General features: G+C 35.2%; 1 protein-coding gene across 2 annotated transcripts in view; it reads right to left on the reverse strand.

The window, feature by feature from the left end:
- Positions 1-13023, reverse strand: part of GRID2 (glutamate receptor, ionotropic, delta 2) — a 2375079-nt gene that overhangs the window by 1938319 nt on the left and 423737 nt on the right. The window lies entirely within an intron of this gene.

Genomic DNA, 13023 nt, shown 5'->3' on the forward strand with positions numbered 1-13023 from the left:
TCAGGCCTTTTGTTTAGCATTGCTTTGAGTTGTGCTCGACTGGGTGGCAATCAACAACAACAACATGGCATTTACAGAAATGAGAGAGAAATGCAAATTTCTGAGCAAAGTAATAAGGATATTTCTTTATTATTCTTATTGGCTAGCTATGATATTTTTCATTATAGAATAATTGTGGTGCTGATTATTGTTCAGGTGATAAGAGTTGTGGTTGACTGCTTGACTTGTCAGCTGTGTTTGATTATGCAGACTAATTCCACATTCTGATTCTGCTCTTGGTAAACCATATGATGAAGAAAAAGCAATGCAAATCTAAATTTTATGTGCATCATCCATGAAAGCAAATAATATTAAAATGTACCTGTAAGAATCATTGTACGTTTGAATGAAATTATTTATCTATTTGTTGATTGTGTACATCAATTAGTAAAATGCTATCTAGCTAAAAGCAGAGGGCTGTTATGTACCATGGAGTGGAAATCAACTCATAGCTGACCCTCCAAGGAGTTTATAGAGTCAGAAAATTTCATCGGAGAAGATTATCCATCTTTTTCCTGCAGAGCACCTGGTGGATTCAAATTACATGTCTTTAGATTGCCAGCACAACTACTTAAAACTAAACCACCAGAGCTCTCTAAAGGTAGATAAGGATACTAAAATATGATAGTAGAGTCATTACATGATGAAACAATTTCAGGTAGTCACAAGGGTGTGTGGCTCCTCTTGACCTGCCCATCATAGGTTATCCAATCTATAATTATCTAACCATGTGAAGATAACCATTCACTTTTGCATCTACCAGGGAGGGTTGTGAGAGAGAAAGAGTTTTTCAAATGAGCTTCTCTCTTATCTTGGCTGTTTTATATTTGCCAAAATTCTACTAAGGAATTTTGGTAGCCTAATGATAAAGAGCTGTGCTGCCAACTCAAAGACATATGGTTCAAATTCACCAGCTACTACAGTTGGAGAGATGTGCCGTCGACTCCCATGTGATTTACTGCCTCGAAAAACTCTCTGGGGTGTCAGCTGACTTGATGGTATGCAATAATAACAACAACAACAAATTATACTAATCATGTCAACCAACTTCCCCAAAGCCTTGCCCTCTGTTTACTATCTGACTTCATATGCCTGTTTATGGCTGAGTGAGAACATGAGAAAAAGATTAAGAATGCTATTAGAACAAAGCTGGTCTAAGTTGAATACTTCCTAATTACACTGTTATATACTTATCAGACTGTGAGCAATTTTATATGTACTGTGAAATGTATTTAATAAATTTATAATCTACTCTCTCTGCCTTCATTTCTAAGCCAGATAGAATTGTATTTTTGAACTACGTCTTTCTGAAAATATTTAGAACATGAATGTGAGATTAATTTTGCTAATTTAATCCACTTTCATAGACATTCACTTTAATATTTGATAGTTCTCATGCAATTCTACATTAATCATTTTATGGACATTTAACGCTATTTGAATCTTCTATACTAATTTCTCCAGTAGCTTGTTAAGAGGAATGATATAAATTTGCTATATTAGAGCTGAAATAAGCAATTCACTTTAGACTAAATAACCTAAATGACTATTCACAAAGATGTGGTAAATGTTTATATAGAGTTGTTTAACTTGTCATGAATTCTAACTTGATATTTTAAAAAGAAGAGTTTCTAGTCAACCTTGTTTTATGGCAGGTGATGTTGACTTCTGCTAAGTATTGGTAATTAATTTTTTTTGGGGGGGTTTGTCACTGAGTTTATTAAAGTCCCTGGAGCTCAGCTGTGGTGGGTATGATGGTAATTAATTTTTAATGGAAGCATTTTACTATTACCTGACAGGACACTTAAAATTGCTTAACCATTAAATCTGGCTTAACAAATGGCAGAAAACTGCAGAAATGATAGCAAATTAGTCAATTCTAGGGTGAATTAAGATCTACTGAAAGGAAATGCAACAAAGAAATAGTTCTTCTTTCTGCAAACAGCAAGAAAGTACACAGAAGAAACAGTTCATCTTCCTGCAAATACTATAAGCAAAGAAGTGGAAATCCTAGTCAACATTTCAGGTCTAAGATAATCTTTTTCAGCTGAAAAATATCAGTTCAAATTTATTTTTTACTGCTGAAACCCTACTGGATACATTAGAACTGTGTCATAGGGTTTCAAAGGATGTCAATCTTTATGGAAACAACCTGTCATATAATTTTCCCAGAGTAGTTGCTGGATTTGAATCTTCAATCTTTTGGTTGGTAGATGGGTGCTTTATACACTCTACCACAAGGTATCTTCCCAAGAGAGCGCAAATATTCTTTTGTGTTAATGCTCAGTTTTCCTGAAAATAGTGAATTTCAAAAAATCTTAGGAAAGAAGGTCCTTTGTTGTTTCCTGCTATAGCCATAGCATTCTTATTCTTTGCATTAATGCACACACATATTACTAGACTAATCCAGTATGAATGGTCTTAGATTTATTTTTGAGTTATAAGAATTTTCTCAAATGCAACATTCATAACTAGACATGTAAATACGATGACACAGCATATGGTAGTTTCCCAAGCTTTTTTATTAGCACGATTTTACTGTCAATTTTATTTTACAACCTTGAAATGAAAAGCAGATTCAACTTGTTGTCACGATGATATAGTTCTTCTACTACTTCTCTCTCTCTCTCGCTCTCTCTCTCACACACACACACACACACTCTCTCACTGTACAAACTATTTATACTCCCACTGACCAAAAATGATAAGAAGAAAACCAAAGCGCAAAGTATTTTTTAAATATTTCTATTATACCAACTTTAAATTTTCATTATTTATATATTTTTAATATTTGTGGATAATATTGAAACCCTTGTATATATGAGAAAAATTAAAAACCCGAGGTCTTAGCTTGTTCTTATATAAAATTGTGACAGTGAGTGCTGAATCAAAAGACAAATTGAATTGGGAAAGTCTGCTGGTAGGGACCTCTCCAGAGTCCTGAAGAGCAATGACATTAGTCTTGAGACTAAGGTGCACCTGATCCAAGCCATGGCCTTCCCATTTACTAACTATACATCAGAAAGCTGAACAATGACTAGGGATGGTAAAAGGAGAACTGATGGTTTTGATCTGTGGTAGTGGAGAAGAGTACTGAATATAAAAAAAGGAGTGCTAGGAGAACAAGCATGTCTGACATAGAGAGGATGAAACCAGGATGCTCCTTGGAGGTAAGGATTCTGAAGTTCTATCTAACATATTTTGGGCATGTTGCCAAGAGGGACTAGTCCTTGTAGAGAGACATGCTTTAAGGGTAGAAGGACAGAAGAAAGGAAGGCTTTGGATGAGATGGACTGACTCAGTGACTGGGATAATAGAGATAGGTGTGTCAGACAATTAAGGTTGTCTCAGGAAAAAGCAGGGTTCAGAGCTGTTGTAAATAGGGTCACTATGAATCACTAGCAACTTGACAGCACATAACAGTAACAAAGGAAATTATGCCTTACTTCTTGTCTTAGAGAAAAAAATGGTAATCTTATGAGCTCCTGCTATAACCCAGTGCTGCTTTTACTGACTAACATATAAACAAATATCAAATTCTCAATGTCTACAGAAATAAAGTTAAGTACTCTTAGTTTATAGGGATGTTTCTGTGCAATGGATAAGATTCAGGGGTTTTAACAGTTTGATGTAGGTATTCCCTTGATGAGATCTGATATAAGCAATCATTTCCTGGATGAGGCTAGATATAATGTAATTACTTCCATAATAAAAATTACTGTGAGTAGCCAATCAGATGAAAGAGTTTCATAAAGAGTGTGACCTGTGCGAGTGATAGAAAGGACTGGAGGGTGAAGGGGGGGAGGGAAATGTTTAATAATGAAAGAATTTTTTTCTTTAAAGAGAAAAACAAACCGGGGGAGCGGTGGGCAGGGGGAAAATGTACAACAATGAATGAATAGGGAAAAAATTCAATGGAAAGAATATGCTGTAACAATATATATGTTGAATTAAAAAAATCATTAATTAAAAACAAAAAGATATAGATATAAGGATACACACATTTATACACAAACACACAAATACAAACACACACATGCACACACGCACACACAGGTATCCATCAAAATTCTGGTTTTGTTCCATATAAATCCAGTATGTGGTCAATTGTCAGCCTCTGATATTTGAACTAGTGTCAATAATCTTTCTATTGCGTGCCAATCTTCAATCATACAACTTTGCAAGTCACCAACCTTTCATTTGACCTGGTAATCTGGGATTCATCAGTTGCTTAAACCCAAGTGTCTGATAACTGACAAGGAATTCAGTTGTTAGTCTATACAAAAAGGCTCTAAGATTTGTACGCTTCTGGAAAGTGATCAATTATTGTGCCATTAGAAGGTTATGTTAATCACAATGATAATAATAAATAAATGATAATTAATCAAATTTTCTTTTGTAAATATGAATGTTATATGCTTAATATATTTTGGCATCTCTGTGTGCTTGTGTGCGCATTTTTTGTGCTTAAAATGTGTCATTATTTCTAAATATAATTGATTTCACAAAATCCACATTTAAAAACATGCCCAGAAAGCAAAGCATTTATGAGAAGTTACTAACAAACTCAGTAACTTTCAGAAACACTCTAAGCCTTTTCATCTCTAAGTGTTATTCACAGTATCACTGACACAAGGAATGGTGTATCTCTTTCTTTTTTAACAAAATATCATCTTGTGAATAACAGATGTATATCTCCTTGGAGGCAAGGATTCCGAGGTTTGTCTAACATACTTTGGACATGTTGTGAGGAGAGACCGGTCCTTGGAGAAAGACATCATGCTTGGGAGGGTGGAGGGACGGCGCAAGAGGAGAAGGCCCTCTATGAGGTGGATTGATTCAGTGACTGGGATAATTGGGATGGGAGTGTCGGAGACAGTGTGATTGGCACAGGACAGAGCAGAGTTTGGGGCTGTTGTACATAGGGTCGCTATGAGTCGCAAGCGACTCGACGGCACATAACAACAATAACAACAACAACATCTAGATATATCTATCTACAGATAAATAGTTATATAATTATTCATTCCCTATAATTTCCTATGTCAACAATAAACTAAAATTAAATCAAGCCAAACATATTGCTATTAGTTTATATTGGATTATTAAAAGCCGTTATTGGCTTATTAAAAACCTTATGCTTATTTATATAATTAAGAAATAAAACAAAAAAAATACCAACTTCCTGTAACTGATAATTCAAGATTCCCAATTTATTTACTAAGCTGTGATGCTGAACACTGTGACAGTGATATGCCAATCGTGGTTATGGATACCCACGGTGGACATTGTTGGGTGGAGCTTCCCGACTGAATCAAGCCTGGAAGCAGGAGCGTCATCCACTTCTGAAATGGCTTGCCTCCGGAAACTCTACGTTTTAAGAGTGCTCAGGCTGTTCGTTCATAGGGTCGCTAAGAGTCGTCTATAACTTGATGGCATCAAACAACAACAACAACAACAACAACATACTAATCATTATGGATGGTGAGAATAGTGAGATTGTTAAAAGTTTTAGTTTGCTTGGCTTCACAATAAGCACTCTTAGTACAAGCAGCCAGGAAATCAAGAGACAAATTGCCTTGGAAAAGTCAGCTCTTAGGGACCGTTCCAGAGTACTGAAGAGCAATGGTGTCAGGCTAGAGACTAAGGTGTGCCTGATCCAGGCCATAGTCTTCACAATTGTGTGCTATGTATCAGAGAACTGGACAATGTCTAGGGATAATATAGAATTGTTGCCTTTGAACTGTGGTGTTGGAGAAGAGTGTTGAATATAATTTGGACAGTTAGGAGAACAAACAGGTTTGTCCTTGAGAGGGTGACACCAGGTTGCTCCTTGGAGGCAAGGATTCTGAAGCTTCGTCTGACATATTTTGGGCATGTTTCAAGGTGGGACCAGTTCTTGAAGAGGGACATCATGTTTGGGAGGGTGGAGCGACAGAACCAGAGAGGAAGACCCTCAATTAGATAGATAGATTTAGTGACTGGAGTAATGGGAATAAGCTTTTCAGAGACAATGAGGTTGTCACAGAATAGAGTAGGGTTTAGGGCTCTTGCTCATAATGTCACTATGTATTCTAAGTATTCTCAGCTTCCAGTCCTTTTGAAAAAATGTCTCAATGCATATGTCTATGATCGTAAACATTTTTGCTTTTTTTGAATTTATCTTACATGTATATTTTTTATTTAACCTAAACACAAACCTGTGGGCTTTTGCACCTGTGGCTTATGGATGGAAAACATATAGGTTAGGCAATGGACATGGCTCAGTAGTTGAGCTCTGGGGTCTTTGTCCTGGAATGTAGATGAGACAGTTAAGGCTGCATAACCCAGTTTTTCCTAATTCTCACAAGGGCAGAAGAATGACAGCTTCTGGACAAACTTTGTTCCTTCCTGGGAGCCATCCTCTAGTTCCAGTTTCCCTCCTTCTAGTGCACTGTCAGCTGTGTTCTTCTGGTCTAATGCACCTGTGTAGGCTCCAAAGCATCTAGCTTGGACTATAGCATTTACCATTTCAATTTAAACATGCAAAGGAGTTACTATTTCAATAGGGAATTAGACGTACACCTTTCTATTTGTGCGTGTACTTGTGCATGGATACATTCATAGATTGGGGAGGCACATTTGAGATGTTTCAAATCTCTGTTTCCTAGAAACCAGTTTTGTACTAATGTGGGGCATTTTTTACACTTTGGTTTACACTATCATTCATCTACTTTGTGCTTCATACAATCATTCAAATATATTGTATTTTATTGAATTAATTCCTATTGCTATGGCTATTTTTCTGAGTCCTGTCGAAAATTATGTAAGGTACTATATAACAAAGAAGAAACTGGAAAGCATTAAGCTGAGTAAACACATTCAATCTCATAAGAAAATACTGCATAAGGCCATTATTGTAAAAATAGAAGTATAACTAGTAAGATGTGTATATATGTCCAAAACAGAAAAGGGAAAGACAAAGGGGGCAGAAATCACTAGCATAGCAGAGTTTAGTGGGTGAATTGTAGAGTGAAGAAAGAGGAAAGATACAGATTTTACTCTTTAGCTAATAACAGTTACATCATTGAGCTTTCATGCATAAATTGTGTATTACAAATGTCTCCTTATGAATAAAAAATAATGTTAAATACAACTAGTAGTTTCTATCTTCAAAAGCAGAAGGTATAGTGTTCAGAGTATATTTCCTTTCTTATTAAAAAATATTTTTCTCTGTTCACCTTATTTCACCCTTAACAAGCACTGTGACCAGAAAAGTCAGACAATACAATAACTCTAATTGTTATAAAGGAGATGGTGGATAGGTTCAAATTCATGACAATTAGCCACTATTATCTTGAATTAAAGGCAATTGTATTTTCTATGTTTTCTCCAATTAATAATAACTGAAATAATAACAAGAGTAGTGATTAATATTTATTAGTCGCTAAAAATACATTGTTTCATTAGGTGTGCTGCATTTAATGCAAATGGAAATCCCTTCAGAAAAGTTTAGATAAAATTCGTAAAGTTAGAGAACTCACTTCTCTTAATTCTTAAGCAAGAATACTAAAATATGAGCTTAGTACCTGCCAATATATTACTAAGTTTAGCAAATTTTCATAACCAATTGACACATATTTTTATTTACATAATTATCATGATATACTTTTACTTGTAGGTTACATTGACAAATAAATTTTAATTTTAGCCTTTACTAAATTTTGTTATTTGGACTCAATTTTCAAAGTTTCTACATTTTTAGCATACTTTTCTTGTATGTACACAATTTAACAGTTATTTAAATTACATAAAATTTTAGAATATACTTTTTAACAGAGCACATTAAAATATATAATGTTTTGAAAGATGCTAGAATGTTAAATTTTTAAGCAAACTTTTTCTTAAAGTTATTAATTTTTATTACAATTTTTTAATTCATTTTCATGAACATTTACAGAGATTTCGGATTTTCATTCACTCATTGTTGCACTTTTTTCCTTTACTCCACTTCCCCCTGTTCGAGTTTGTGCTGATTATTTAATTTTATAAACTGTTATATTGATGTTAATTTCTAATTAAGTTAAAAAAATTTGTCATTAATTTTGAATAATATCAAGTAAGTTCCAATAAGAGATGCACTACACTGTATTTTGTTATTTTTGTTGTTGTTATTATTGTTTTATTGATATTTTAATGAAAGTTTACATGTATGTATATATGTCCATTCATTCACTGTTGCACATTTTCCTTCCTGACCCCTCATTTTGCTTTTCCCTTTAAAAAGATTCTTTAATTGTTGCACAATTTTCTTCTTTCTCCCCTCCCTTAGTCCACTTTGCTATGCTCCTCTTATTCTGGACTGTTGTCATGCAAATAATACTTAATAATATATTTCTTGTAGAAAATTCTTTCCCTCATCTATTTAAATAGTGTTCATTATTGATCTTCTCTTTTCTTAGTTTCCTTCAACACCTATGTCAGTCCTGTTTCATAACAGTGGTATTATGCAGTATTTGTTCTTTTATGACTGAGATATTTCATTCAGCATAATGTCCTCCAGGGTCACCCATTTTGCATAATAATTTATGAGTTCCTTGTTTTTCAGAACTGTGTAGTATTCCATTGTGTGAATATACCACAGTTTCTCTGTCCATTCATTTGTTGATCGGTACGTTGGGTTACTACCATCTCTTTGCTATTGTTAACAATACAGCAATAAACATGGGTGTGTATATTTCTGTTTGGGTGGCAGTTCTAGTTACTTTAGGGCATATTCCCTGTAGTGCAATTACTGAGACAAAGATATTTCTATTTCCAGCTTTTTGAGAAATCACCGTACTGCCTTCCAGAGTGGTTACACTATTTTACACTCCAACCAACAGTGAGTAAAATGGAATATTATGAATAAATATATTCAAACAAATATTAAAACCTAGAAGAAGTAGATGGGCTCTATGAAGATAAATGTGGCATTTGGATTGGAAGTAGACTCATCAACAGTTTGTGTTAGACAGATGACACAGCCCTGCTTGCTGAAACTGAGCACAACCTGAACTGCTTGCTGCAGAAGGTCAGGGACTGCAACTTTCAGTATGGATTGAGGCTTAATATCAAGAAAATAAAGATTGTAATCACTGGGCATCATGATGAATAGTGAAGAGATTGTAGTTTGCTTGGCTTCACAGACAACACTCTTGTCACCAGCATTCAGGAAATTAAAAGAAGTATTTCAATGGGAAAGTCTATAGTTAAGAGACTTCTCTAAAATACTGATTAGAAACGATGTCAGTCTGGAGACTAAGGTGCGCCTGATACAGGCCATGGTGTTTGTAATCACTGCTATGCGTCAGAGAGCTGGACAATGACTAGGGATGATAGAAGGAGAATTGATGCCTTTTAGCTGTCGTGTTGAAGTATTGAATATACGATGGACTGCTAAGAGTACAAACAGCTTTGTCCTGGAGAGGGTGAAGCCAGGCTGCTCCTTGGAGGAAAGGAGTCTGAAGTTTCATCTGACATACTTTGGACATGTTGCAAAGATGGACCAATCCTTGGAGATGGCCATCACGCTTGGGAAGGTGGAGGAACAGCACAGGAGAGGAAGATCTTTGATGAGGTGGATTGGTTCAGTGACTGTGGTAATGCGGGTAGCTGTGTCTGAGAAAATAATATTGGCACGGGATAGATCAGGGTTCAGGGCTGTTATACACAGGGCCACTATGAGTTGCAGGTGACTTGATGGCACGTAACAACGACAGAAGAAATGGACAAATACTTAAAAACTTACAGCTTAACAAACACAGACTGAAATGAAACATCTGCATAGACCCATTACAAAAGGAGAAATTGAAAAGGTAATAAAATAACTTTCAACAACAACAACAAAAACCCATTTGGTTTTACAAGTGAATTTTATCATTCAGAGAGGCATTGTGACCAATTCTACATAAAGTATTTCTGAAAATAGAAAAAAAAAGGGGGGATTCTCCCAGGCTCATTCTGTGAAACAAACATATCCTCAATGCCAAAGTCAGGTAAACACACCACCAAAATACTTTCTATATTTGAAAATATGATTCCGAAATCATCTCCAGCTAATTTACATTTTCTCAAGAAAGTTCATTTTCTTTTTCTCTTTCTGTCTCCCCAAAATAGTGACTAATGACCCTAACAGGTCAGCAGTGCTATAGACATTGACTTTATGCAGAAAAGTTCTTTAATATTTCAGTAGGTATATAATAAAAGTACAGTCTGGTGTTGAAATTATCTGGTTCATTAACTCCTGATATTTAAAGCTTACACAACACTTTGTGCTCAGAGTTCAGAGTACAAGATAATAAAAACTTCTTCCTTACCTATCACAAATATCTAGTTTGTGGTCCAGCTTCATTCTTGTTTTAAGTAGAGACACTAACACTCAAAGTAGATAATGTAAGATCCCAGATGAAATTAGTTCTAATACACTGTAATAAGCTACAGTTTGAAGAAGATAAAAAAAATCTATGCAGATCACTAAAATAATTATATGTATAAATGAAGCAAGGACCTTGTAGAGCAAGTCAAATCTGACCTCTACTAACTCCACAAAAGGAAAATACCCCATAAACAATATCTACAACATACAATCAATTCCCATTATTTCAGCCATATCTGCTATACTCCCATATGGCTTTCTACTAATTACAGTACCAAGCTCATTCCAAAATCCATTGTAATAGCTCACAGACCATATAGAAAATTATGGGGTTTAGTGGGAAAGTTAACAGGTTATAATTCAAATTGCCAACAGGATACAATTTCTCAGCCTGGCTGGCTTCTGAAATGTACTCACAGCCCAGTCAGGTTTCAGCCTTGAAGTTTGAGGCCAGTTTAAGCACTCTTAGTTATGTGCTAGTTATGGCATCAACACTCAAGTTCTCCAGGAAGTTTGGGCAAAGGCTTCTGATTCTGGTTCCATAAGGTAGCAGGCCCAGATCTCCTCTGTGTCACTTCAGCATTTTGGTTCTCTGTTGTGGCTGCTACTACTGTCCTGTAGCTCTGGCTGTTGCAAGAATATCTGGTCTTGAATGGACTGTAACTATGTACTCCCGCTGCTTCATTGCTAATGGTGAGATTCTCAAATTCTGCTGCTAAATCTATTCAATTTCATGGCAAGACCAGACAATTCTCTTGTTTATAGACTGACATGCCCTATTTGTATGACTATGTCCATCCATGTGACTAACTCAAAGTGAATGATTAGGAAAGCCATTTTGAACAATAAATCGATGACACCATAATGTGGAAATACTTGAAGTCATAGTCCAATATATATTTAGTTCATAGAAGAAACTAGTTCTCATTTATTGGCAGAAATCTTTTAAGTTCATATTAAAAGTAACTTACTGGGTTTCAAAATCTAACTGTGAGCTAAACTAATAAAGTGTTGAATTTTGTATTTTTTAAATTGTTTTGATGAATATAAAGGACAGAAGGAGAGTTGATGCCTTTGAGCTGTGGTGCTGGAGAAGAGTATTGAATGTACCATGGACTGCCAGGAAAACAAACAAATTCACCTTGGAGAGGATTAAACCAAGCTACTCCTTGGAGACAAGGATTCTGGGGCTTCGTCTGACATACTTTGGACATGTTGCCAGGAGGGACGGGTCCTTGGAGAAGGACATCATGCTTGGGAGGGCAGAGGGACAGCGCAGGAGAGAAAGACCCTCGATGAGATGGATTGATTCGGTGACTTGGGTAATCGGGATGGGTGTGTCGGAGGCAGTGTGGTTGGCGCAGGATAGAGCAGGGTTTAGGGCTGTTGTGCATAGGGTCGCTATGAGTCACAAACGACTCAACGGCACATAACAACAACAACAACAAAGTTTATTAAATTATTGTACTCTTAGGCAAGTGGTTCTTAATAGAAGGCAGTTTTGTACCCAAAAAATACAAGACATTGTGAGGAGAGATTTTGATGACCATGATGAAGCCGAGCTATGCCTTCAACTTCGCTCTGCTCATCACTCTTGAGCCAGATCCATTCTTAGGTGACCACCACAATGTAGTCTACAAGAGAAGTACTGCTAACACAAAGGTGCCTCTCTGCTAGTTTAAATCCACTAAAGTTCCACAGGAGAAATATGAGCAATGACCACCTGTCAGATCTATAGCTCTGAAAACCTGCTACCACAAAGGCCAGCTCCCTTCAATTTAGCATTGCCTCACCCAAATGTGAATAAGCCTGATGTTAAGATACTCTCATCTGTGCAAAGTCAGTTGCTATACACTATTTGGTCAACAGTATTCTGTACATTTTAATGAGTAATGGTGAGAGGAAAAATATAACAGAAAAAACAATGAAATGTTAAAAACATTTATAAATTAAAAAAATTAATTACAATATCTGTGTAGAGATTTAAGTATTCAATGCAAAAAAGGAAAAAAAGATCAAGCAAAGACAACATAAAAAAAAGAAAAATCAGCATAAAAAAAGAATGATAAAAAACAAAATATTACTAAAGCTAAATTTGGTTATTTGAAAAGATGAAAAAAAGAAACTGACCTTAGGGAAACTAGTTCACAAACAAGGTGAAAAAATAAAACACAGAACTAGAATAAATAAAGCACAAAATTGAGTAAGGTCAAAGTTCAACAGAGAGTAAAAATAAATCATGTATTATGAACAATGATACAGTAATTTATTTGTAAAGCAAGATTAAAAGGTTTCCTTAAAATATTACAAGATTCACAAAACCACTGCCTCTAGCATTGGGTCAGTATGAGAAAATAACCTTGTAACCTTAAATTAAGCAAATATTATTCAAACATATTAAATAACTCATATTCAAATGTATTAGAAAAATTATACTTAAATTGGGTAAAATACATATCTGGTTTGCACTCATATAATTATCATATGAGCTAAATTCCAATATTTCAAATTGTATAAAATACATCCAAAATGTATTGTCATTATACCTATAAGGTTTAATTGTTCAAAAAAGTGTCATTCAAATATGT

The sequence above is a fragment of the Elephantulus edwardii genome, unplaced genomic scaffold, assembly GCF_000299155.1.
Source record: "Elephantulus edwardii isolate Elephantulus edwardi_28Jun2011 unplaced genomic scaffold, EleEdw1.0 scaffold00144, whole genome shotgun sequence".
Classification (NCBI taxonomy): Eukaryota; Metazoa; Chordata; class Mammalia; order Macroscelidea; family Macroscelididae; genus Elephantulus; species Elephantulus edwardii.